Source organism: Odocoileus virginianus, unplaced genomic scaffold (genome assembly GCF_023699985.2).
Source record: "Odocoileus virginianus isolate 20LAN1187 ecotype Illinois unplaced genomic scaffold, Ovbor_1.2 Unplaced_Contig_34, whole genome shotgun sequence".
NCBI classification, from domain to species: domain Eukaryota; kingdom Metazoa; phylum Chordata; class Mammalia; order Artiodactyla; family Cervidae; genus Odocoileus; species Odocoileus virginianus.
The window spans coordinates 232,855-256,925 of record NW_027224351.1 but is presented as its reverse complement, the minus strand read 5'-3'; positions in this window follow the sequence as shown (position 1 = coordinate 256,925).

Below are 24,071 nucleotides of genomic sequence, written 5' to 3'. Positions count from 1 at the left end.
GAAGTGCGAAGACCTGGGCTGCCCCTGGAGTGGGGAGAAATGTGGGCAAGATGCTCTTGGGAGAGCTTGGCCTGAGTCTCTGAGTGTCTGTAGGATGATGGTAGCATGCCTGCCTACTCAATTGCTTCAGTCATGTCTGACACTTTGTGACGGCATGGACTGTAGCCCACCAAGCGCCATGGATTCTCCATATAAGAATTTTGGAGTGGGTTGCCATGCCTCCTCCAGGGGAATGATGATAAACTGGTGCCTATTTCTTACATGGAAATTTTACAAAGATTGAAGTTTACTGGATAATCCTGCTTAGTAGAGATGGTTCATACTATGGTCTCATGTTCCTGGGAAGCAGAGAATTAAAGGATTCTTTCATTTTACAGTGAAGAAGAGGATCTCAACAGTTTCTGGTGTTCTACCCAAAGTTAACTGAAGCTGAAACTCCAATACTTTGGCCATCTCATGCGAAGAGTTGACTCATTGGAAAAGACCCTGATGCTTGGAGGGATTGGGGGCAGGAGGAGAAGGGGACGACAGAGGATGAAATGGCTGGATGGCATCACCGACTCGATGGGCATGAGTTTGAGTAAACTCCGGGAGTTTGTGATGGACAGGGAGGCCTGGCGTGCTGCGATTCATGGGGTCGCAAAGAGTCGGACACAACTGAGTGACTGAACTGACTGACTGACTGACTGACTGACCCAAAGTTAGGTGAAAGATAAAGCCCTGTGGTGCTGAAGGGAGACTGCCTTTCTCTGAGAGCATTTGCAGTAACAGATGAAGCCAGGATAGAGCTGAGTATCACCCTAAGGAATGAATTATGGCGATCTCCATGATATTGTTGCAGGAGAAATCAAAATCTAGAACCCATCAGAGATATCTCCTGGTAATCAAGAGTTTGCTAATTCTCCAGGGAGATCTTCTGTCCTCTATTCCTCGCCCCAAAAAAGTTAACCTTGGAAGAGGAGGGAGTGAGAGGTACATCAGAAATGGATTAATTCATTCTCACACTCCAAAATGCTTGAGTAGAAGATGTGAGTGAGCAGATCACTCAACTGTGTACTGAGTTGACTGCCTTGCCCTAGTACAAATGAGTAGATAGGATAAAATTTGAATATAATCCTGGAATTTTCAACTAGGTTATATTTTATTTTTCAGAACCTGAGTATAGTTCTGGATTCTGCTTAGGATATCTGTAAGAGGTAGAGAAGATGGTTTTGATGAAAGAAGATAAAGACAATAAGATGAAATAAAGCTGATTTATGGAAACATCCCATAACTGAGGCTGTTGCATAAACTGGATTAGTTTGTCTTAAGGCAAAGTCATATCTATATACCAGTTCAAATCAACTTCTTCCTCAGGGTATATCTCAAGAAAAAGTACTATTTTCTCCAGAATGAGTTACTTCTACCTTTCATTTCATGTAATCTGAAGATCAGTGATGCCCTATAGATGGAGAAGGTCTCATAGAAGAAAGTCAGAGGAAAATGTTGCTTCATATCAATCAAAAGTGGCATTCCTTTTGATATGTTAGTCCACTGAAGACTCAATAAAAAAGTAAATAAAAGAAGGCAAATATGGTGGAGTGGGAGTACACAGAGTTCATTAAGTCCCACAAATACATCAAAAATGCATATACAGGTGAAACAGTCGTAACAGAAAAGGAGCTAAAAACTGGCACAAGAATTCTTACACAACCAAAGATGCAAGAAAGAGTCATGAAAACCAAGGAGGACCAGAAAAAAGACACTGGCTCAGGACCCGGACCCTGGAAGGAATCTTAAGGAAGAGAAGGTCTATACAAGTGAACCTCTAACCTAGGTAGTGGCCAGATGGAGGTATAATCTGGACCTCGCAGCCCTTGGGTCTGAGCAGAAGCAATGGGTCACATGAGACAGAGAGAAGGTCTGAGACAGATAAGAGGTCTGAAGAAGCTGAGACTCTGTTCATGAGGAGTGCATGCATCCTGACATGCTAACAAGCAGGGTGGGGAAAACCTTGCACTTGTGACTGCTGCCTCACTGAACTTCCCAATCCAAAGGGGTGAATATCCCATTTTACAGATCCAAAATGCAGTTTTCAAAGGAAGAATCAATTTACACTCTCATCAACAATTCATGAAGGTTCTCTTTTATGCACATCCTTGTAAACACTTGCTATTTCTTGTCATTTTGGTGAAAGTCATTGTGACAGGCATGAGGTGATATCTTACTGCTTTGATTTACATTTCTCTAATGATAAGTGAAGCTGAGCATCATTTTTCAGCCCCTGTTGGCCATCTGTATGTCTTCTTTGGAAAGAATGTCTATTTAGGCCCTGTCATTTCCTAATTAGACTGTCTGTTTGCTGTTGAGTTGTGTGTATTACTTGTGCATTTTGCAGACTAACCTCTCAGATGTGTTGTTTACAAGTATCTCCTCTCATTGAGTGGGCCATCTTTTCATTTTGTTGATAATTTTCTTTTCTTCTTAAAACTGTTATAGTTTGATTTAGCCCCATTTGTTTTTTTTTTTTTTTCCATTTATTTTTATTAGTTGGAGGCTAATTACTTGATATCATTACAGTAGTTTTTGTCATACATTGAAATGAATTAGCCATGGATTTACATGTATTCCCCACCCCGGTCCCTGCTCCCACCTCCCTCTCCACCCCATCCCTCTGGGTCTTCCCAGTGCACCAGGCCCGAGCACTTGTCTCATGCACCCAACCTAGGCTGGTGATCTGTTTCACCCTAGATAATATACATGTTTCAATGCTGTTCTCTTGAAACATCCCACCCTCGCCTTCTCCCAGAGTCCACAAGTCTGTTCTATACATCTGAGTCTCTTTTTCTTTTGCTTTCTTTGCCTAAGGAGATATATCCAAAGAAATATTGTGAAGGCTGATGTAAGAAGGTGTACTTCCTATGCTTACTCTAGACTTTTTCTGGTTTCAGGTCTTATCCTCTTTAGTTTATTTTTGTACAGGGTGCAGCAAAGTAGCCTGCAGCTTTCAAGCTTTCCCAGCACTATTTATTGAAGAAGTTGTCTTGCCACTCCTTGCATATTCTTGCCTCCTTTGTCCTATATTGATTGAACGTATAAGTATGTGTTTGTTTCTGGGCTTTCTATTCTGTTCCATCCATGTATGTGTCTGTTTTTGTGCCAGTACCATACTCTTTTGATTATTATAACTTTGTAATGTAAGTTTGAAATCAGGAGCCATAATATCCCCAGTATTCATTCTTCCTTCTCAAGATTGTTTTTGTTCTTTGAGGTCTTTTGTGTTTCCATACAAACTTTGGAAATTTTTATTTTAGTTCTTTAAAAAGTACCATCGGTATTTTGATTGAGCTTGCATTAAATGTATACAGTGCCTTGTATCATATGGTTATTTTAACAATATTAACTCTTTCAATCTATGAACACAATACATCTTCCCATTTGTTTGTGTTCTCTCCAATTTCTTTTAGTGAAGTAATGTGAAGTGAAAGTCACTCAGTCGTGTCTGACTCTTTGCGACCCCATGGACTGTATAGTCCCTGGAATTCTCCAGGCCAGAATACTGGAGTGGGTAGTGTTTCCCTTCTCCAGGGGATCTTCCTAACCTAGGGATTGAGCCCAGGTCTCCCACATTGCAGGTAGATTCTTTACCAGCTGAGCCACAAAGGAAGCCCAAGAATACTGGAGTGGGTAGCCTATCCCTTCTCCAGTGGATCTTCCCAACCCAGGAATTGAACCGGGGTCTCCTGCATTGCAGGTGGATTCTTTACCACCTGAGCTATGAGGGAAGCCCCCAGTTTCTTTTATCAGTCTCTTATAGTTTTGTAAGTATAGATCTTTCCCTTCCAAAGTTAATAGAAGAAAAAAATAATAAATATCAAAGCAAAAATAAAGACTTGAAAAACAGAAAAGGTCAATGAAACTAAGAACTGGTTCTTTAAAAAGATAAAATTAATAAACCTTTAGTCTCACATCAAGATGAAGAGCTCTATTATTAGAAATAATAGAAATATTAACAATGAGAAATTATAATTTGTTATAACTGATTCCACAGAAGTACAAAGAACAATCATATATAGCAATAAAATATAACCTAGAAAAAGTGGTCAAATTTCTAGAAATGTACACTCTCTCAAGAATGAATCAGAAAAAAAAAAAAACTATTAACAGACCAATTAGCAGTAACGAAATTGAATAAATACTAAAAAAACAAAAAAAAAAGCAAACACAATTCTTAACAGTTCCAGGGCTGGGCTGGATGTATTCACAGGTGAATTCTACCAAAAATTTAACACCTATCCTTCTTAAACTATCCCAAAAAATTATTGAGGGAGAAACACTCTTGAACTCATTCTATAAGTCCAGAACCACTTTGATACAAAACCAGAAAAGATATCACAAAAAAGAAAATCACAGGTCAATAACTGATGGATAAAAATGTAAAAAATCCTCAATAATATATTATCAAACTGATTTCAACAATACATTAAAAAGCATCATACACCATGAACAAGTGGGATTTATCACAGTGATAAAATCATGATTCAATATTCACAAATCAATATACTACATTAGCAAACTGAAGAATAAAAAGATATAGTCATCTCAATAGATGCAGAAAAATCTTGTGAAAAAGTCCAACACCTTTTATGACAAAAATCTCCAGAAAGTGGATAGAAAGAACATACCTCAACATAATGAAGGCCGTATATGACAATCTGACAACTAACATACTCAGTGATGAAAAGTAGATCTGTAACAAGACAAGGATACCCACTCTTGCCACTTTTGTTCAATATAGTGTTGGAAGTTCTAGGCACAGCAGTGTGACAAGAAAAAAAAGTAAATAAAAAGAATCCATATTGGGAAAGAATAAACTAATCTGTCAATGATTATAGGTAGCATAATACTATATACCAAAAATCCAAATATACCACCAAAAGGGAAAAAACCTATTAGAACTCATCAATGAATTCAATAAAGTTGCAAGATCAAAATAAATATACACAAATCCATTGTGTTTCTATACGTTAACAACAAACTCTCAGAAAGAGGAAAAAAAAAATCTCATTTACAATTGCATCAAGAAGAATAAAATATCTTGGACTAAATATATTCTGTTCTTCATTAATTTTTTCCATCTTCTAATTTTGTGTTTAATTTACTTCTTTTATTCAAGGTGGAAATTTAGGTTACTGATATAAACTACTTTTTCTCTTTTTTAACATGAACAATTTATAAATGTCAATTTCTCTCTGAGCACTGCGTTATCTGTATCCTATATGTTTGGATATGTTCTATTTTTATTTTCATGCATCTCAAAGTATTTCCTAATTTTTTCAAGATTTTTAATTTGCTCCTTTTGCTATTCAAGACTATTTTGTTTAATGTGCACTCATTTGTGAATTTTCAACATTTCCTTTGTTACTGACTATTAATTTAGTTCCATTGTTGTCAAAGAGCATGCTTTGTATGGTTTCAGTCCTTTTAAATTTATTGAAACTTGTTTTATGTTCAACCATATGGTCTATCTTGGAAAATGTTTCATGTGCATGTCAGAAGAATATGTATCCTGCTGTTGTTTAATGCAGGGTTCTATAAGTATCTGTTAGGTCTCATTGGTTTATAGTGCTGTTCAAAATTTTAATTTCCTTGCTGATCTTCTGTTAAGTTGTCATATCCATTACTTAAAGTGGGGCATTGATGCCCCCAACTAATATTACTGACTTGTCCATTTCTCCCTTAAATTTTTTCAGGTTTTTTTTCTTTATGTATTTTGAGTTTCTCATCTTAGGTGCATATAGCTTTAAATTGTTATATCTCCCTGAAGTATTGACTTTTTAAATATTATTATGCATTCTTCATTTTGCTCTACTTTCCCATATGTACTATCTCTTTTTGTTCTCTGGGCTCATTTACTAGCTTCTTTTGTCTTGGGTGGATATTTATGCTTTAAACTACTAATGATTAAAATAATTTTTGACTATATATTTGAAAGTTTCTCTTAGTCGTTATTCTAAAGGTTGCCATCTACACATAACTTATGATCAGTTCAGTTCAGTCACTCAGTCATGTCCAACTCTTTGCGACCCCATGAACCGCAGCACGCCAGGCCTCCCTGTCCATCACAAACTCCTGGAGTTTACCCAAACTCATGTCCATCGAGTCGGTGATGCCATCCAGCCATCTCATCCTCTGTCGTCCCCTTCTCCTCCTGCCCCCAATCCCTCTCAGCATCAGGGTCTTTTCCAACGAGTCAACTCTTCGCATGAGGTGGCCAAAGTACTAGAGTTTCAGCTTCAGCATCAGTCCTTCCAATGAACACCCAGGACTGATTTCCTTTAGGATGGACTGGTTGGATCTCCTTGTAGTCCAAGGGACTCTCAGGAGTCTTCTCCAACACCACAGTTCAAAAGCATCAATTCTTCTGCACTCAGCTTTCTTCACAGTCCAACTCTCACATCCATACATGACCACTGGAAAACAATAGCCTTGACTAGAAGGACCTTTGTTGGCAAAGTAATGTCTCTACTTTTTAATATGCTGTCTAGGTTGGTCATAACTTTCCTTCCAAGGAGTAAGTGTCTTTTAATTTCATGGCTGCAATCACCATCTGCAGTGATTTTGGAACCCCCCAAAATAAAGTCTGACACTGTTTCCACTGTTTCCCCATCTATTTGCCATGAAGTGATGGGACCAGATGCCATGATCTTAGTTTTCTGAATGTTGAGCTTTAAGCCAACTTTTTCACTCTCTTCTTTCACTTTCATCAAGAGGCTTTTTAGTTCCTCTTCACTCTCTGCCATAAGGGTGGTGTCATCTGCATATCTGAGGCTATTGATATTTCTCCTGGCAATTTTGATTCCAGCTTGTGCTTCTTCCAACCCAGTGTTTCTCATGATGTAGTCTGCATAGAAGTTAAATAAGCAGGGTGACAATATACAGCCTTGACATACTCCTTTTCCTATTTGGAACCAGTCTGTTGTTCCATGTTCAGTTCTAACTGTTGCTTTTGACCTGCATATAGGTTTCTCAAGAGGCAGGTCAGGTGGTCTGGTATGCCCATCTCTTTCAGAATTTTCCACAGTTTATTGTGATCCACACAGTCAAAGTCTTTGGCATAGTCAATAAAGCAGAAATAGATGTTTTTCTGGAACTCTCTTGCTTTTTTGATGATCCAGCAGATGTTGGCAATTTGATCTCTGGTTCCTCTGCCTTTCTAAAACCAGCTTAAACATCTGGAAGTTCATGGTTCATGTATTGCTGAAGCCTGGCTTGGAGAATTTTGAGCATTACTTTACTAGCGTGTGAGATGAGTGCAATTGTGCAGTAGTTTGAGCATTCTTTGGCATTGCCTTTCTTAGGGATTGAAATGAAAACTGACCTTTTCCAGTCCTGTGGCCACTGTTGAGTTTTCCAAATTTGCTGGCATATTGAGTGCAGCACTTTCACAGCATCATCTTTCAGGATTTGAAATAGCTCAACTGGAATTCCATCACCTCTACTAGCTTTGTTCGTAGTGATGCTTCTAAGGCCCACTTGCCTTCACGTTCCAGGCTGTCTGGCTCTGGCTGAGTGATCACACCATTGTGATTCTCTGGGTCATGAGGGTCTTTTTTGTACAGCTCTCCTGTGTTCTTGCCACCTCTCCTTATAGGCTACTTCAGATTTATATTGAACTAATTCTAGGTACAGATGCTTTGGGATTCCCAGGTGGCTCGGTGATAAAGAACCCACCTGCCAATGCAGGTGACATAAGAGACACCAGCTCAATTCCTGGGTCAGTATCTTGCCTGGAGAATGCCATGGACAGAGGAGCCTGGTTGGCTACAGTCTCAGTTCAGTTCAGTCGCTCAGTCATGTCCGACTCTGTGGGCCCATGAAGTGCAACAGGCCAGGCTTCCCTGTCCATCATCAACTCCCAGAGCTTGCTCAAACTTATGTCCATTGAGTCAGTGATGCCATCCAACCATCTCATCCTCTGTTGTCCCCTTCTTCTCCTGCCCTCAATCTTTCCTAGCATCAGGGTCTTTTCAAATGAGTCAGCTCTTCGCATCAGGTGACCAAAGTATTGAAGTTTCAGCTTCAGCATCAGTCCCTCCAATGAACACCCAGGACTGATCTCCTTTAGGATGGACTGGTTGGATCTCCTTGCAGTCCAAGGGACTCTCAAGAGTCTTCTCCAACACCACAGTTCAAAAGCATCAATTCTTCAGCACTCAGTTTTCTTTATAGTCCAACTCTCACATCCATACATGACTACTGGAAAAACCATAGCCTTGACTAGATGGACCATTGTTGGCAAAGCAATGTCTCTGCTTTTTAATCTGCTGTCTAGGTTGGTCATAGCTTTTCTTCCAAGGAGGAAGTATCTTTTAATTTCATGGCTACAGCCACCATCTGCAGTGATTTTGGAGCCACCCAAAATAGTCTGTCACTGTTTCCATTGTTTCCCCATCTATTTGCCATGAAGTGATGGGACCAGATGCCATGATCTTCATTTTTTGAATGTTGAATTTTAAGCCAGCTTTTTCACTCTCCTCTTTCACTTTCATCAAGAGGCTCTTTAGTTCTTCTTCACTTTCTGCCATAAGGGTGGTGTCATCTGCATATCTGAGGTTATTGATATTTCTCTCAGCAATCTTGATTCCAGCTTGTGCTTCATCCAGCCCAGCGTTTCTCATGATGTCCTCTGCATGTAAGTTAAATAAGCAGGGTGACAGTATACAGCCTTGACGTACTCCTTTCCCAATTTGGAACCAGTCTGTTGTTCCATGTCTGGTTCTAACTGTTGCTTCTTGACCTGCATTCAGATTTCTCAGGAGGCAGGTCAGGTGGTCTGATATTCCCATCTCTTGAAGAATTTTCCAGTTTGTTGTGATCTACACAGTCAAAGGCTTTGGTGTTATCAATAAAGCAGAAGTTGATGTTTTTATGGTCTTCTCTTGCTTTTTCTGTGATGCGATGCATGTTGGCAATTTGTTCTCTGATTCCTCTGCCTTTTCTAAATCTAACTTGAACATCTGAAAGTTCACATCTGGGCTACAGCTTACAGGCTTGCAAAGAGTAAGAGACAATTTAAGTGACTCAGCTCATAATTTACTCTTGTATAGTTCTTGCTTCTGTGAGTATTATGTCTACATATGTTATGCCTCAAAAACATATTTTGATAATTATTACTTATAATTATATATTTTAATGTAGCTGAGACAAAAAAGAGAGCAAGTATATATTTCTAGGTTTCCTTATATTAATCTTTTTATTTGCTATTTCTGGTTCTCTTTTTTTCTTCCAATGGATCTGAGTTATCTAGTATTATTTTCTATATATTTTCAATGTAGCTTTGTTCTCATCTTCTTTCTTTTTAATATTTTGTCAAATATATTACAGTATACAGTTTATATGTTTTAGGACTAATAATAGTAGATAGATATATAAACATTTAAAATCATCTAATAAAAGAAAGAAAAATATATATGCAATTATATTGCCTTTTATAATTATGTACATAATTACCTTTACCAATGCTTTTTATGTTTTCTCCCCCTGTGGATTTAAATTACTGTCTGCTTTCTTCTGCTTTCAGCCTGAAGAATTTCCTTTGGTGTTTTGTATAAAATAGATTGGCTAATAATGAGTTCCTCTCACATGTAACTGGAAATGACTTTATCTCCCTTTAATTTTTGAAAAACATTTTACATGATGTAAGATTCTTACGTGAAATTCTTTCCCTTTCAGTTACTCAGACGTGCCACTCTGTCGCCTTCTGCTCTTCACTGCTGTTGTTGAGAAGCTGACTCTTGGCATTTTTGCCTTTCCATTATGTGTGATGACTCATTTTCTCTTGCTGATTTCAAGATATTCTCTTTGTGTCTGGTTTTCAACATTTGAGAATATGTCTGAATGTAGTCCCTCCAACTCAGAAAGACTGCTGTTTTGATCCATGACAACTATTCCAGGAAGGATTTTTAGGTCCAATGAGCTGCACCTTTGCCCTCTTGATCTCATTTTTACTTAAAATTTGTTGGATTTTTTTTTTAAACCTCATTAACCCTAGTTCTAGAAACTACATTGATCATTGTGAGCAAATCACTCAACATTTCTCACCTACAAAAATAAGAGCAATTGAAGTTTCTTCAATTTTTCTTTAAATCAGAGGATTAGTTGCCTGTACATGAAGCAATTTCAACATGCTTTCATGTGATCGTGAGTGGGAATTTGAAAATAGTTTACAAATGCATATTCTTTTCATATTTTGAACTTTGAAAAAATTTTATATGTGGTATACAACTCTGTCATTTTGATCACTTGATTCTATGGGTGCTATCCTAAATAGCACAATTAGAAAATCCAAGCTGCCTTTAGTAAATCACGTAAAACCACTTCTAGGTGAGGCAATTTGTATCTGAAGTTGTAATTCAAGATTTGGTATCTAAAAATGTAAAATGACCCCAGAGTTTTCCCCTGATATCTTAGCTGAAAAAATTCTAGTTTGTTTAAGGAGCTAAGTGACAGAAAATATGAAAATATCATTGTTAGGCCTCCCAACTAATCAATTTCTTTCTTGTTGAGAAACAGTACATCCTTGATAACAGCTCTCCAAGGTTACAGAGAACCCCATGACTATCTAAGTGAAAATAGCTTTTTTCTCCTTAAGACACCTATGTTAGAGTTTATGCATGGGTGACCCAAAGAAAATACTCAAAAAAAGTACCAATGGTATTTTTTTTAAATACTGCAATCAGCCTATGAAATTTCACAACTTCAAGTATAATATGAATGGTTGCAACTCTAATGAAAAATTAATTATGCCATCTAGCAATAAATTTGGAGACAATTATTTTAAAGTGCTATTGGACTTTAACAAATTGCAATCATATTGAGACTATGAATAAAACAACAGTAAAGTTTGCTAAATAGCATCATAGAATTCTGGATACATACTTCATTGGATATGGAACTCCTTATTCATGTACGTGGTAATAAATGAGGTAACACTATGCTCCAATTACTCTACATGAGATGGCACATAAAAATAATTGTGTCTAGTTGAATCGATGTAAGGTATTTTAAAAATTGCTTTCTATTGCCCCTACATTTCATCTCAGATAATTTAAGATTTTATGCTAAATCATTAGTGGTTAATTTAATAGATGCTAAATCAATGCATTGGAATAATGTAAACTAAGTAATTTCATCTGAATAGCTATTTTTCCCCAAAAGCAAGTTCGAAAAAACTTTTTTCTGAAAGCTTTTACTTTTACAAAGATAAAATTGGCAACTGATGCTTAACTAAAAAAAAAAAAAAAAATTGATCTCTCCAATTGCTTGTCTTTATTTGGCCTCAGGATGATCCCTGGCAACTCCAGACCACAGCCAATTGGTGTTTAATATTTTGATCTATCCCTATTTTATGTTACATAAATATTTGATATTTTTGGAAAATTACTATTAGAGTTATTTGTATTTTACATTCTTAGTAATTCCATTTTAAAAAGTTAACTCAATATTTTTAATTTTAGAAGTAATTGTTTAGCCCAGTGTAAGCATACTTGCCTTATTATTTGTTCAGGAAAGTTTTCAAAATATCTAAGGAAAGTTTTGGGGTGTGAAAGATTTGGAATATGAAAAACTGGTCTTCATCTGGAATCTAATCCATGCAATAGAGAACTTCAACCACTGTAGAAACTCAATGCATCTGCATAAATGAAAATCAATTGAATTGATTTTGACAGATTTGGTCTACTGACTTCAATTCAAAACTCAATTACACATAGTGTTCCAGAATAAGATAATTACAGTGACCAACAGAAGCAGAGTTTATTTAATTTTGCAACGGTCTTGCATTGTTTGAGTTTTCAGCTAAATGAAAATGTTTTAATTTAATCACTTATAGTATGAATCTATAATACGCTTATACTTGGCAAGTGCAAAGAAATCTATTCTCCCTCTGATGTGAGAGGAATATAGATGGACAATTACCAGCACTAGTGGTTTAGCTCTTTTTCTCCAGACATTTGCAGCATGTACACTTTCTGTCCAAAGGATTCTGATGGTCATTCTGTGGATAATTTTACATCAACACTCCAGCAATATGAAAGGAAAGGTCTGAGATATAGGTGCTTTTCCCATTTTGAGGAAAGCTAGGGGAAGGAAAGAAGGCAGTGATTCGATCCTACCATCTTATAAACTTGCTAATGACACATAGTAGATTCCTTTTCTATCAGTTGCTTTCAGTACAATATGTAATGTTGCTTAAAACTGCTCCTGATATAACAAACAAACAAACAACTAGAACCTCGGGCCTTTTTGGGTACAGCTGTCTGGAAAATGTGGTACAAGCTATGTACTCTTCGAAGTATAAAATGGGGATGATTTACGACCTAAGTGGCGTTTTCTGTGTAAATGACATGACCACACACCTCTGCTAAGACCCAAGATGTTAATGTGGGCCAAAGCACGTCCAGTGTCGGGAGAGAGAACCTGGGAAGCCTCATTAAGGAGCCCTGATTATCTGGAAATGTCTTATTTTCCCTTCACTTCTTAAAGTTTTGCTGGGTACAGGTTTCTTGATCCACAGGTTTTTCTTTTAGCACTTAGAATATGTCACTGCACTTTGAATATGTCATTGCAAAGTCTTCCGACCTTCAATGCTTCTAATAAAAAGCCCATTGTTAATCTTATTGAGATTCTCTTGTACATTAAAAGTCATTTTATTCTTTGTTCTTTCAAAATTTTCTCTGTCTTTGACTTTCTATAATTTGAGTATTATATGTCTAGATGAAGATTTTGTTGTGTTGGGGACAATTTTGTTGTGTTGGAGGAGTTGAAAATTAATATTTTCCATCAAATCTGGAAAGATTCCAGTCATAATTTCTTCAGACAAATTTTCTGTCTTTTCCTCCGTCTCCTCTTCTGGATTTTTCATTGTTTATATGGGTATACCTTAATGGTACTCCACGCTTCTTTAAGACTCTGTTCATTTTCTTTATTTTTTTTCCATTCTATTGATTAGGTAATCTCTAATAATTGATCCTAATGCATGTTTTTTTGTTTTGTTTTTTTCTGGCAGCTCCACCCTTTTGTTAAGCCCTTATAGAGATGTTTTGTTTAAATTATTGTATTTTGCGAATTGGAGAAGGAAATGGCAACCCACTCCAGTAAACTTGCCTGGAAAATTCCATGGACAGAGGAGCCTGGTGGGCCACAGTCCAAGGGTTGCAAAGAGGTGGATACGACTTAGCGACTCAACAACAACAGTTTTCTAAACAGGCTGCTTCACAGTGCTGGTCTGCAAAGAGGACTCAGACCTTAATGTCCCAGACTTTAATCTCCAAAATATCAGAGTTACGGAATATTCATAGTGTGAAAGGACCTGAGAGATTATTTAGGACAATATCCTCATTTTATATAAGAGAAATAAGGAAATAAAGGTAGGAAATAAAAGACAATGATTTCTTTATCTAAGAATGATACAGCTGAGAAATTTCAGAGGCTGAACTTATATTCATCAGTCATAAATAAAATGAGATGACCATCCCAACATGTAATACACTAGGGGCTATGGCACTTACACAAATTGTTAGCATAAAAGTAGAAAGTCATTTATGAAATGAGACAGCAATAATATTAAAATACACTTCGCATTACACTTACTTCATCTATTTATTCATTTAGCAAAAACTTTCTGAACACCTACTGTGTATTTGTAACTCACAAAAAATAACAGCTAATATTTGAGCTTTTACTAATCTTTTGAATAGTGTTTTAAGCATTCTGTACCCTCTAACATATAACAGGTACTCTTATAATCTCAGTTTAGATGGGAGAACCAAACCACCTAGAGGTTAACAGTAACAGCATCATGTAGCACTAATTTAGGCCAGGTACAAAATAAGTTGGCTTCCCTGGTGGCTCAGTGCTAAAGAATCCACTTGCCAAAACAAGAGACTCGGGTTCAACCCCTAGGTCGAGGAAGACCCCCTGGAGAAGGAAATGGCAACCCACTCCAGTATTCTTGCCTGGGAAATGCCATGGACAGAGGAGGCTGGCAGACTGCCGTCCATGTGGTCACAAGAGTCAGATTCAACTTAGCAACTAAACAACAAGAGCTGTTGTAAGTATTCATTTAGTCTTCATAATAAGGTTCTGAGGTAAGTCTTGCTACTTTGTTATTATTCTTGTTTGCATTTGACAGATGAGGAACTAAGTCATAGATAAACTACATAATCTGTATAAGAACAGCCATGAAATTAAAAGTCACTTGCTCCTTGGAAGGAGAGATGTGACAAATCCAGAGAGCATATTAAAAAGCAGAGACGTCGTTTGCCAGCAAAGGTCCATATGAGTCACTGTTATGGTTCTTCCAGTAGTCATGTACGGATGTGAGAGCTGGACTGTAAAGAAGACTGGGCACCGAAGAACTGATGCATTTGAACTGTGGGGCTGGAGAAGACTCCTCAGCGTCCTTGGGACTGCAAGGAGATCAAACCGGTCAATCCTAAAGGAAATCAACCCTGGATATTTGTTGGAAGGACTGATGCTGAAGCTGAAGCCTCAATAGTTTGGCCACCTGATCCAAAGACCCAATTCATTGGAAAAGACACCGATGCTGGGAAAGATCGAATGCAACAGGAAAAGGGGGCAGTAGAGGATGAAGTGGTTAGGTAGCATCACCGCCACAGTGGGCATGAATTTGAGCCAACTCTGGGTGATAGTGAAGGACAGGGAAGTCTGGTGTTCTGCAGTCCATAGGGTCACAGAGTCGGGCATGACTTAACGACCGAACAACAGAACAACAGTAAGAGCGGACATGCCGGAAGTGGCAGAGTTGCCATTTGAGCCCCAGAATCTGGCTTCCTAAGTTTACCGTGGCGCAACCATGATATGCACATGCCTGTGCTCTTAGCAGCTATGCCATGCCATGCCTGCGCAACGGCTGGCTGTCTGGTAAGTGATACCACAGCCCTTAAGACTGCTAAGTTATTTTCCCAAGCTGCTGTAAAAATGTACCCTGAAATCTGTTTAAAATAACAGATATTTACGGTCTCCCCATTCTGGAGGGCAGAATTCTGAAATTAAGGTCTCAGCAGGGCCATGATGCCTCTGAAGCCTCGAGGAGAAGGTCCTGCCTATCCTCTTTATTTCTGTTAGCCCCGCGCATTCTTTGTCTTGTGGCAGCATAGCTCCAATCTCTGTTTCCATTTTCATGTTGCTATTACCCTTCTGTGTGTCTTTCTCCTTTGTATGAAGACACCAAGCAAATCAATCAGATTGGGATAGGAGCCCACGCTACTCCAGTATGGCCTCACCTTGAAAGTGAAAAGTCAAAGTCGCTCAGTCATGTCCAACTCTTTGCAACCCCATGGACTATACAGTCCATGGAATTCTCCAGGCCAGAATACTGGAGTGGGTAGCCTTTCCCTTCTCCAGTGGATCTTCCCGACCCAGGAATTGAACCAGGGTCTCCTGCATTGCAGGTGGATTCTTTACCAACTGAACTATCCGGGAAGCCACAAGGTCTCACCTTAACTCAGCCAAATACATTTGCAACAACCCAATTTCCAAAGGAGACATTCTGAGGTATTGAGGGTTAGGACTTCAACATAGATTTGTGGGGACACAGCTCAAACCATGTTTTTCAGTCTTGACGACCCCATGGACTGCAGCATGCCAGGCTTCCCTGTCCTTCACCATCTCCTGGAGCTTGCTGAAACTCATGTCCATTGAGTTGGTGATGCCATCTAACCGTCTCATCCTCTGTCACCTCGTTTTCCTGTTCTCAATTTTTCCCAGCACCAGGTTCTTTTCCAATGATCTGGCTCTTTGCACCAGGTGGCTAAACTATTCAAACCCATAACCACTACAGAATCAGAATCTCCCTCAGATGAAGTAAACAAAAGTACACACACACACACACACACACACACACACTCAGACACTCACATGGGCATACAATTACACTATTTGAAAAGTGTGATAGGGTTCCATTTGTCCTACTTTCCATCATTTTGTGTTTTTATTGTGGTAAGTGCACTTAACATGATGTCTACCCTCTTAACAGATTTGACAATGCACAGTACCCCGCTGTTAATTCTAGGCATTGTTTGTACAGGAGGCCTCTGAAACTTACTCATCTTGCAGAACTGAAACTTCATACCCATAAAATCAAGAAATTAATACATTTAAAAGCTGAAAAAAATAATTGATACATTCCTTATCCTAACAAAACCCCTGCCTTTAGTTTTGATTGGTCCACATGTACAAGTCTAAAGAAAACTGTAATTTATATGCATTTCACATATTTATCATTTTTATGTTTCTAAAGAATCTTTATAGATACCAAATTTGTGGCTTTCTTAGTTTATTGCTGTATGTTTTGTGGGTCTTTTAATTTATATTATATTATTATTAGATATTTAGGAATTTTTCATTTATTTCAACTAAGATATTAAAGTATGATCAATATTTTCCAAAACATATTTTTAAAATTTATGCTTAGAATATACTTTTAGGAGTACAGTTTAATAAATAAGTACATTTTGTAAACTAATGAAATACTGTTGTATCCTAGTATACTATTGTACCATTTTGTACAGTCAGGAGCAAAAGACATCTTCACGTCTTCCAACTTGGATATAAACTTCTCAAAAGAAATGGAAACATATGCCCACACAAAAACTAGTGCAGAAAAGTTTACAGCAGCATTATTCATAATAGCCAAAAGTCAAAAGACTCCAAATGATGATAAACTGATGACTAGACGAAGAAGATGTGGCATATCCATGGACCGGAAAATATTTTGGCTATGAAAAAGACTGAAGTGCTGACACAGGCTACAACACGGGTAAATTTGAAAATATTATGCCAAGTGAAAGAAGCCACACACAAAGAGGCACAACTGTATGATTTATTTCATGTGAAATATGCAGAAGATGCAAATCCAGAGACACAAAGAGATTAGTGGTTGCTTAATTAAATTAACTACATCAAATTTCAATTAATTGAGTTTAATTGAAGGGATGGCCAAGAGGGTTTAAAATTAGGTTGTGTCAAGGTTGAACAACTCTGTAAATATAAAAAAGCTATTGAATACCCTCAGTGCAAATGGTATCATATTCAATTATGTCCCGAAAAAACTGTTAAGAAAACAATATATGGAAACTGATATGAGAGTACAGACAGTACCAGTTCCACCAGACACCAAATCAGTAGGCAGAAACTTAACCTGAGCCAAGAGAGGATTTTACTGTGTGCTTGTTCCCCTGTTTAGAAATAAGATGAGACTAGGAATGCTTGTAATAAGAAATAGTGGTGTTTATTCCACACTAAGTGCTGAATCTTCTCAAAAAAGTCCTTGCGCAGTATGCAAAGACACATGAAGACTGTAAACTCTTGGAGACGTCCTCCTCACCCCAGGATCCCAGCACCTTCATTAGGACCTTCGTCTACACGATAGATGCCTAACTGATCTGAGATTAGTATTGCTTTTCCAGTTTTATACCTAGCACCCAGTACTCAAAAACAATGAAAAATAAAGGTATAAATTGTTAGATACTAAAAAATCCACTTATAGGTTAATTGAAAAGTATAGTTTTAGTTCTTTATTCCTATTATTGATAGGAAATCAGGAAAATGCTAGTCTCCCATAAGAAGTCAGTTCTTCCTACCAAAAAGCTGATGGTACATAAAGGGAAATCCTCTTATAAGTGCCCAAAAAGACAAAAAAAAAAAAAAATGAAATTGCATCCCCATCTATCGCAGATGGATCTTCTCCGCAGGCTCACTTTGTGCGGTCTCACTGAGAGAATGAGAACAGCACCACGTGAGGTAACTGGTCCCACTCAGTCTTGGAAACTGAGAAAGAAATTAAAGAGAAAAACAGTGTTGGAGTTCCAGCTGGGTCTATAAATGAGGAAAATTATTTAAATATGCTGCTCCAGTAGCACTGGCTGACCCTAGAGCACTGCCTTAACTTATTAATAGCAGTTCAATGAATCTTGTTTTTTAATGTAAGTTACAGAAATTCTCTACCACCTCTTAAATGGTTTCAAGAGGCTTCATTGTAACCTGAGAAGAATTTAAGAGAAGGGAGAGAGAGCTAGCGGAGAAAGAGTGTTGGACGAGATGGACATCTGGGAAAGTAAATGGACAGACTGTCAGAGGAGGTCACAAAGAGACCCAAATAGAAAGAAATACAAGCCATAGTACCAAGAAAGCAACAAAGAGACAGAACTACAAGCAAAGACAAAATAGTGATAGGGAGAGAAACAGATGAAGAGTAGAAAAAAAAAATTTTTTTTTTTTTAATCAGAGCACATTATTCTTTCTTCAGACATATTATTAGCTTTAGGTTTCTAAAGCGACTAATGTGACTTGCCTCATATGCTGAGGACTGAATGATTGTTATATCCTAAAGGGCCTCTGAGAAGTTCGGCCAGTAGATAACTCTGAAAGGGAGGGAGGGCTGATTTTCTATTTGGAAAAAGGTTTCCAGGAAGCATGCTCTTCTCCAGGATAAATACACAAAAGCACACTTATTTAGAGTTGATCTCAAAGAGAAATGTTTGTGGGAAATGGTTTGAGGATAGTAGAGAAGATAAAGGCCATTTTAAAAACCTACTAAAAAATGGTAGGAGTTGAACAGGTAAAAGGGATGGGGGAGAACAGTTAAGAATATTAACGCGTGAAGGAAGAGGATAGAGTTGAAGTAAACAGTCACAGAGCAACCGTGAAACATGGCAAATGGAGTGAAGGGCACAAATTAGCGAATAAAATGCAACATTTGGGTCAGTTGCAGAGGCATCTTGACGTCACTTTTTGCTATCAGTGCATGTGTCAATTTCAGATGTAAAAATATTAAATGAAATATCTTAGGAAAAATTCTTAAGACAGGGCCAGGTACATTTTACATACTCAAAATATGGTTGCAAAATTTTTCATATATTGGGATATTTTGAAATTTAGATAAGTCAAGACAAAATAATCAGATAATATTGCATTTTTGCAAGTGAAATTATTATCAAAATTCACAAGAACATCTTTCAGTTAATGTACATATACATGGAGTGATTGTCCTCAAGATGTAGGACTTCCCTCACTCAGAATGAGTAAATCAATACAGCTATTATTAAATATGTATGTTGCTCAATACTTCCCAAATCTGATGCTATTTCCCTTTGTTGACATAAACTTTTTTGAAGTAAATAGGACAAGAATCAGGATTTCCTTTGAACATTTAAAGAAAGAAATTTACAGAGAAGTTATTCTTATTTAAGGTGATAAATTTAATAAGTGACAAAAAATGATAAGACTGAGGTTGTTTCACAATTTTTGTTTGTTCAGATTTAGTGTTTTTGTCTTTTCTAGATTTAATGTAGAGTTCTCTTATTAAATCCTGGTACAACTTGTTTCTATAACAAAAAATGATGAAATATTTCTATATATATGACTGAAAAGTCTTAAAATTCAAGTATTCTGGGCTTCCCTGGTGGTTCAGAAGGTAAAGAATCTGCCTGTAATGCAGGAGACCCAAGTTCAGTCCCTGGGTTGAGAAGATCCCCTGGAGAAGGAAATGGAAATCCACTCCAGAATTCTTGCCTGAAGAATTCCATGGACAGAGGAATCTGGGGGACTACAGTCCATGGGGTCACAAAGAATTGTACATGACTGAGTGACTAACACTTTCACATTCTGTTCATAGGTAATGCCAGCTTGAGTAAAGGAATGTTACTTTTTCAGGTAAAATTTCCAGTCTGATTGTGATCACTTTGTTTATCTTGAAAACAATGATAGAGAATTAAGGAGAGACCATTTCTTTATTTGGTTGTAAAACTGTCAAAATTAAACTGAAAACAAATAACTAGGATTTCATTTCACAAGCAAGGCCTTTCCAAAAAATAAGGCAAAATTTTTTTAAAATCTATGGTTCTCCTAGGGCCCAATATGTGTGAATTCTCATTTTTAATTAATAGTCTCACAAAGTAAATTATTGCTTGAAGTGTAAACAACAGAAAGAAATAAGCAGATTATCACAGTATACATTATCTTCACTTTGTATCATGTGCACTGTGCGAGGATTATGGAATTACTTGATCATTTCTAAATCCTCATTCTCACATTCTTTGCACTGTCAAAAGTTGCTACAAACAAAATCTAATTGAAAGCAAACAAAAAGAGAAGAAAAAAAGGAAGACTTTTATTGCTATTTGTTGAAGCATTTAGAAATGACAAATATGTATATGGATTTTCTTTATATGTAATAGGTTTGGCCCATAAAAAATATAAGCTGTTTTTTCAGATCACCTGTCACTATACTGTCAATGTCAGATAGGAGTACATTTCAGTAATGTGTTCACTGAATAGAAACCACATTTTTTCTACTGCCCATTAAAAAAAAAAAACAAAAAACTTGTTTCCTTGGGAAGGAATTATACCATGAAAATTGGTTTAAATGATTTTTAGCTTAACAGCATTTGAATTGACATTTCTTAGAGATTGTAAAGATGAAAATGAACAGAGGATGAAAGTAGATTTTTTAGTGCTGTTAAGATATTAAAATATTAAAAAAGGGCAAATGACTTACCAGCCAAGCTGAACATTATCATAAATTGTGTATTATTGAGACCATTCAACATTTTGAGACTATTCAACAATTATGATGCCTCTTGTTGCCCATGTGCATATTAACTATTGCTATTGCTGCATATAAATTGTCCCAAAACATACACAGCAGCTTAAAAAACAAATGCATAATGGCTCACGTAGTCTCTGAGTTTAGGAATCTAGAGTTCACCAGGTGCTTCTAGCTCAGGGTCTCTCATGAGACTGCAGTTGAGATGTTTGAAAGGGCTTCAGTAATCTAAAAACCTGATGGAAGCTGAAGAAGTCATTTCCAAGGTCTTTCCCTTACCCAGGGGCTGCAGCCTTATTTTCCTCCCTTCTTCATATGGATTTTTGACATGGTAGCTAAGTTCTACTGCAAGGCTTGAATGTACTTTTTAACATCTTTGAGTAACTTATGAGTAATTGGTACTGATATTAAACTGAAACATTTAATGAGGAATCATTGGCTGTTTCGGTGATTTCTAAGAAACTTGACTATTAGCATAATTTTACGTTCACATACTTTTCCTTTGTAGTTTATACACCCCAGAGAACCCTGAGTCTTAGTGTGGCACACGGGAGCTTCGATCTTCATTGAAATATGCCAGATCTTTAGCTACAGCACGCAAACTCTTAGTTGGGGCTTGTGGGTTCTGGTTCCCCCACCAGGGGTCGAACCCAAGCCCCTTGCATTGGGAGCATGGACTCTTAGCCACTGGACCACCAGGGAAGTCCCACATACTTGGAGTCTTGAGGTAATAAACACTCATTTACTATCTCACAGTTCTGTAAGTCAGAAGTCCAGGTACAGCGTGGCTTATTCAGTTGTTGTCTTAGATTCTTACAGGCCAGTCAAGGTGTCAGCAGGGCTGCCTTCCATTCCAGAGAACCTGAGAAAGAATCAGCTTTTAAGCTTATTATTGATGGGTTATTGGTTCAAATCAGTTCCTCACAGCTGTAGAACCGGTTCTGTTTCCTTCCTGGAAGTGAACTGAAAGTTGTTCTCAGTTCCCAGCGGTCACCCACATTCTTTAGCTCAGGACCCCCTGGTCTAGCTTCAAAGCCATCAATGGCTGGTCAGCATCCCTTTTTTCTTCTCTCTGCCTCCACTTTTACCTCATTGCTTCTTTTCTTTCTTCCTCTCCTTTTCAGGGCTGTGGGGCTACACTGACATTCCCCAGATTACCCAGAAAAATCTGCTATTTTAGGATCAGCTGATTAGCAGCCTTGACCACATCTGAAAAGCCCCGTTACTGCAGTGCCTAGATCAGCCTTTGACCGACTCGCCAGGGAGGGAAACCTTGGGGAAACGTCTTTAGAATTCCACCTACTACAAGGATTGTTTTGCTTTCCTACTCAAGCTCTCTGGAGAGCAAACACTCTGATACACTGAAATCATTTTTTTCTGCTTTATATTGTCATTGTTATTCCTTTTTACTATTTAAGAAAACAAATGTTTCTTCATTTATGAAATACCTAAGGGTTTTTTTTAAACAATCATATTACCTTCTTTGTTTACTTATAGATATTTATTGTCACTTTGATTAAATATGTAACCAGATTTTCTTCCCTCAGGCACCCATGATTCTGATTTGGAAACTAGGTTTCCAAATTTCCTTTGATAACATCTTATTTTTTTTTTTTTAACTTTCAGGTTCATAAATTCAGATCCTAAGTATAATAAAAAATAAACGAAAATTTTTAGGGTATCTTTTGCACCTAAAATGCTTACTTGACCACACCTTTATTTTTCATTTTGATTCTAACATCTTAGAGCAGTGGCTCTAAGATGGGTATATACATCAGATTTACCTATGGAATTTTATAACTAAACAGATATCTAGGACTTACCCCAAATTCTCTGCATCTCTTTATTTGCTACTATTGGTTTCTCTGTGGTGTAGTATGTATATAACGTCTCACAATTATTATATGTTACTTGTCAAGATTCTTCCCCTATAGATTATGTTCATTCATTTCTATATATGAGCTGTATCCTTCTACACCTTTTTTGAAAATATGCTTAATTAGTGTGCTTATAGGTATTGTGTCTAAAGCTTTTCCTTCATCTAACTACATTATACTTTGCATGCCCCAGAAACAGCCAAATTTCATGTCAGTTGATTATTCTTGATATGAACTCTTAGAATCCTCACATTTGAAAATTATGGGTAATAAATTAATTACAATCATTTTAAGTCTCTGTTATCTACAGATTCATAACAATGCATAACAGTTTAGTAGAATCTGCTTTTTTAAATTGTGATGGAACACTTTAAATTATATTATTCTGACTGATTCTTCTCCCAAAACATGGAAACCTCACATTTCAGAAATTTCTATTCAATCTTCTTATTTTGCATAGAGGTATAAGATTTATATAAGTTCAATAAGAAGCTGTCCTCCTTTTTAGCAGAATATAATTGGAAAAATTGATCATGCAATCAAAACCTTGCCCAGAATGTCATATTTGAGAATAATGCTGGCTTAATCTGGTATGACTAGCAACTTTTAAGGAACTAAAGTTGACTCTAGGGAACTAACGCTTTCAAAGATTTCTTGGGAAAGTTGACTTGATACTTGACTTACAGGGTTCAGCTTACAAGTTAGTAAGGAGGATCCCTACTTGACAGGTAAGGATTCTGTAAGGACAGGTAAGGGATATTTGAGTATCCCAAGAAAAGAAAAGTTCACCCAAATTCATAGGTACTACAGGTGAATCTTATTTTGATGTCTTATCTTTTTATGTTTACCTTAGGACATCAATAATGAGGCAAATATGTAGAAATCATATAGATGTCCTACAGATTAATTTCCTGCTGACCAAAATGTGGTACCATAGGGACAATATAAACAAAACCAAAATCGGCAACAGAAACAAACCCCCTCAAATCTTTCAGTTTGTGGAAGGGTGAAGACCATGAACTAATTGCTTAATTAGTAAACCAAGACTGTCCCAAGTGGGAAATAGGTGACAAAAGTATAATACTAAAATCAATTTTTGATACAGGGTTTTTAATATGAGCAAGATTCCATCTTCTAGTAAGATTCTTGATTGGTGCATTAAACCTTCTCTAAGGCAAACTATTGTGATGAGAAAATGCTGCCTTAATTCATTTACATAGTCATGAAATGTAATGGTCTTGAGAATGGGAGCTGAGAAGGGTCATGAGAACCCTCCCTTAAGTTTTAATTTCATCTTCGTTAAACAAAGATGAGGTAGGACTCTGTACAAAATGCTGAGAGAATTAATGAGAAAGGCAGGTCAAGAATTTAACACAGATTAACATAGAACAGGAAAGGCATTACACTTTATCCCACACACACATAGTCATTCATGCATGCATGATCATTGCTTCAGTAGTGTCCATCTCTTTGCTTTCCGACCCTATGAACTGTAACCCACCAGGCTCCTGTCCATGGCATTCTCCAGGCAACAATACTGGAGTGGGTTGCCATGCCCTCCTGCAGGGCATCTTCCTGAACCAGGG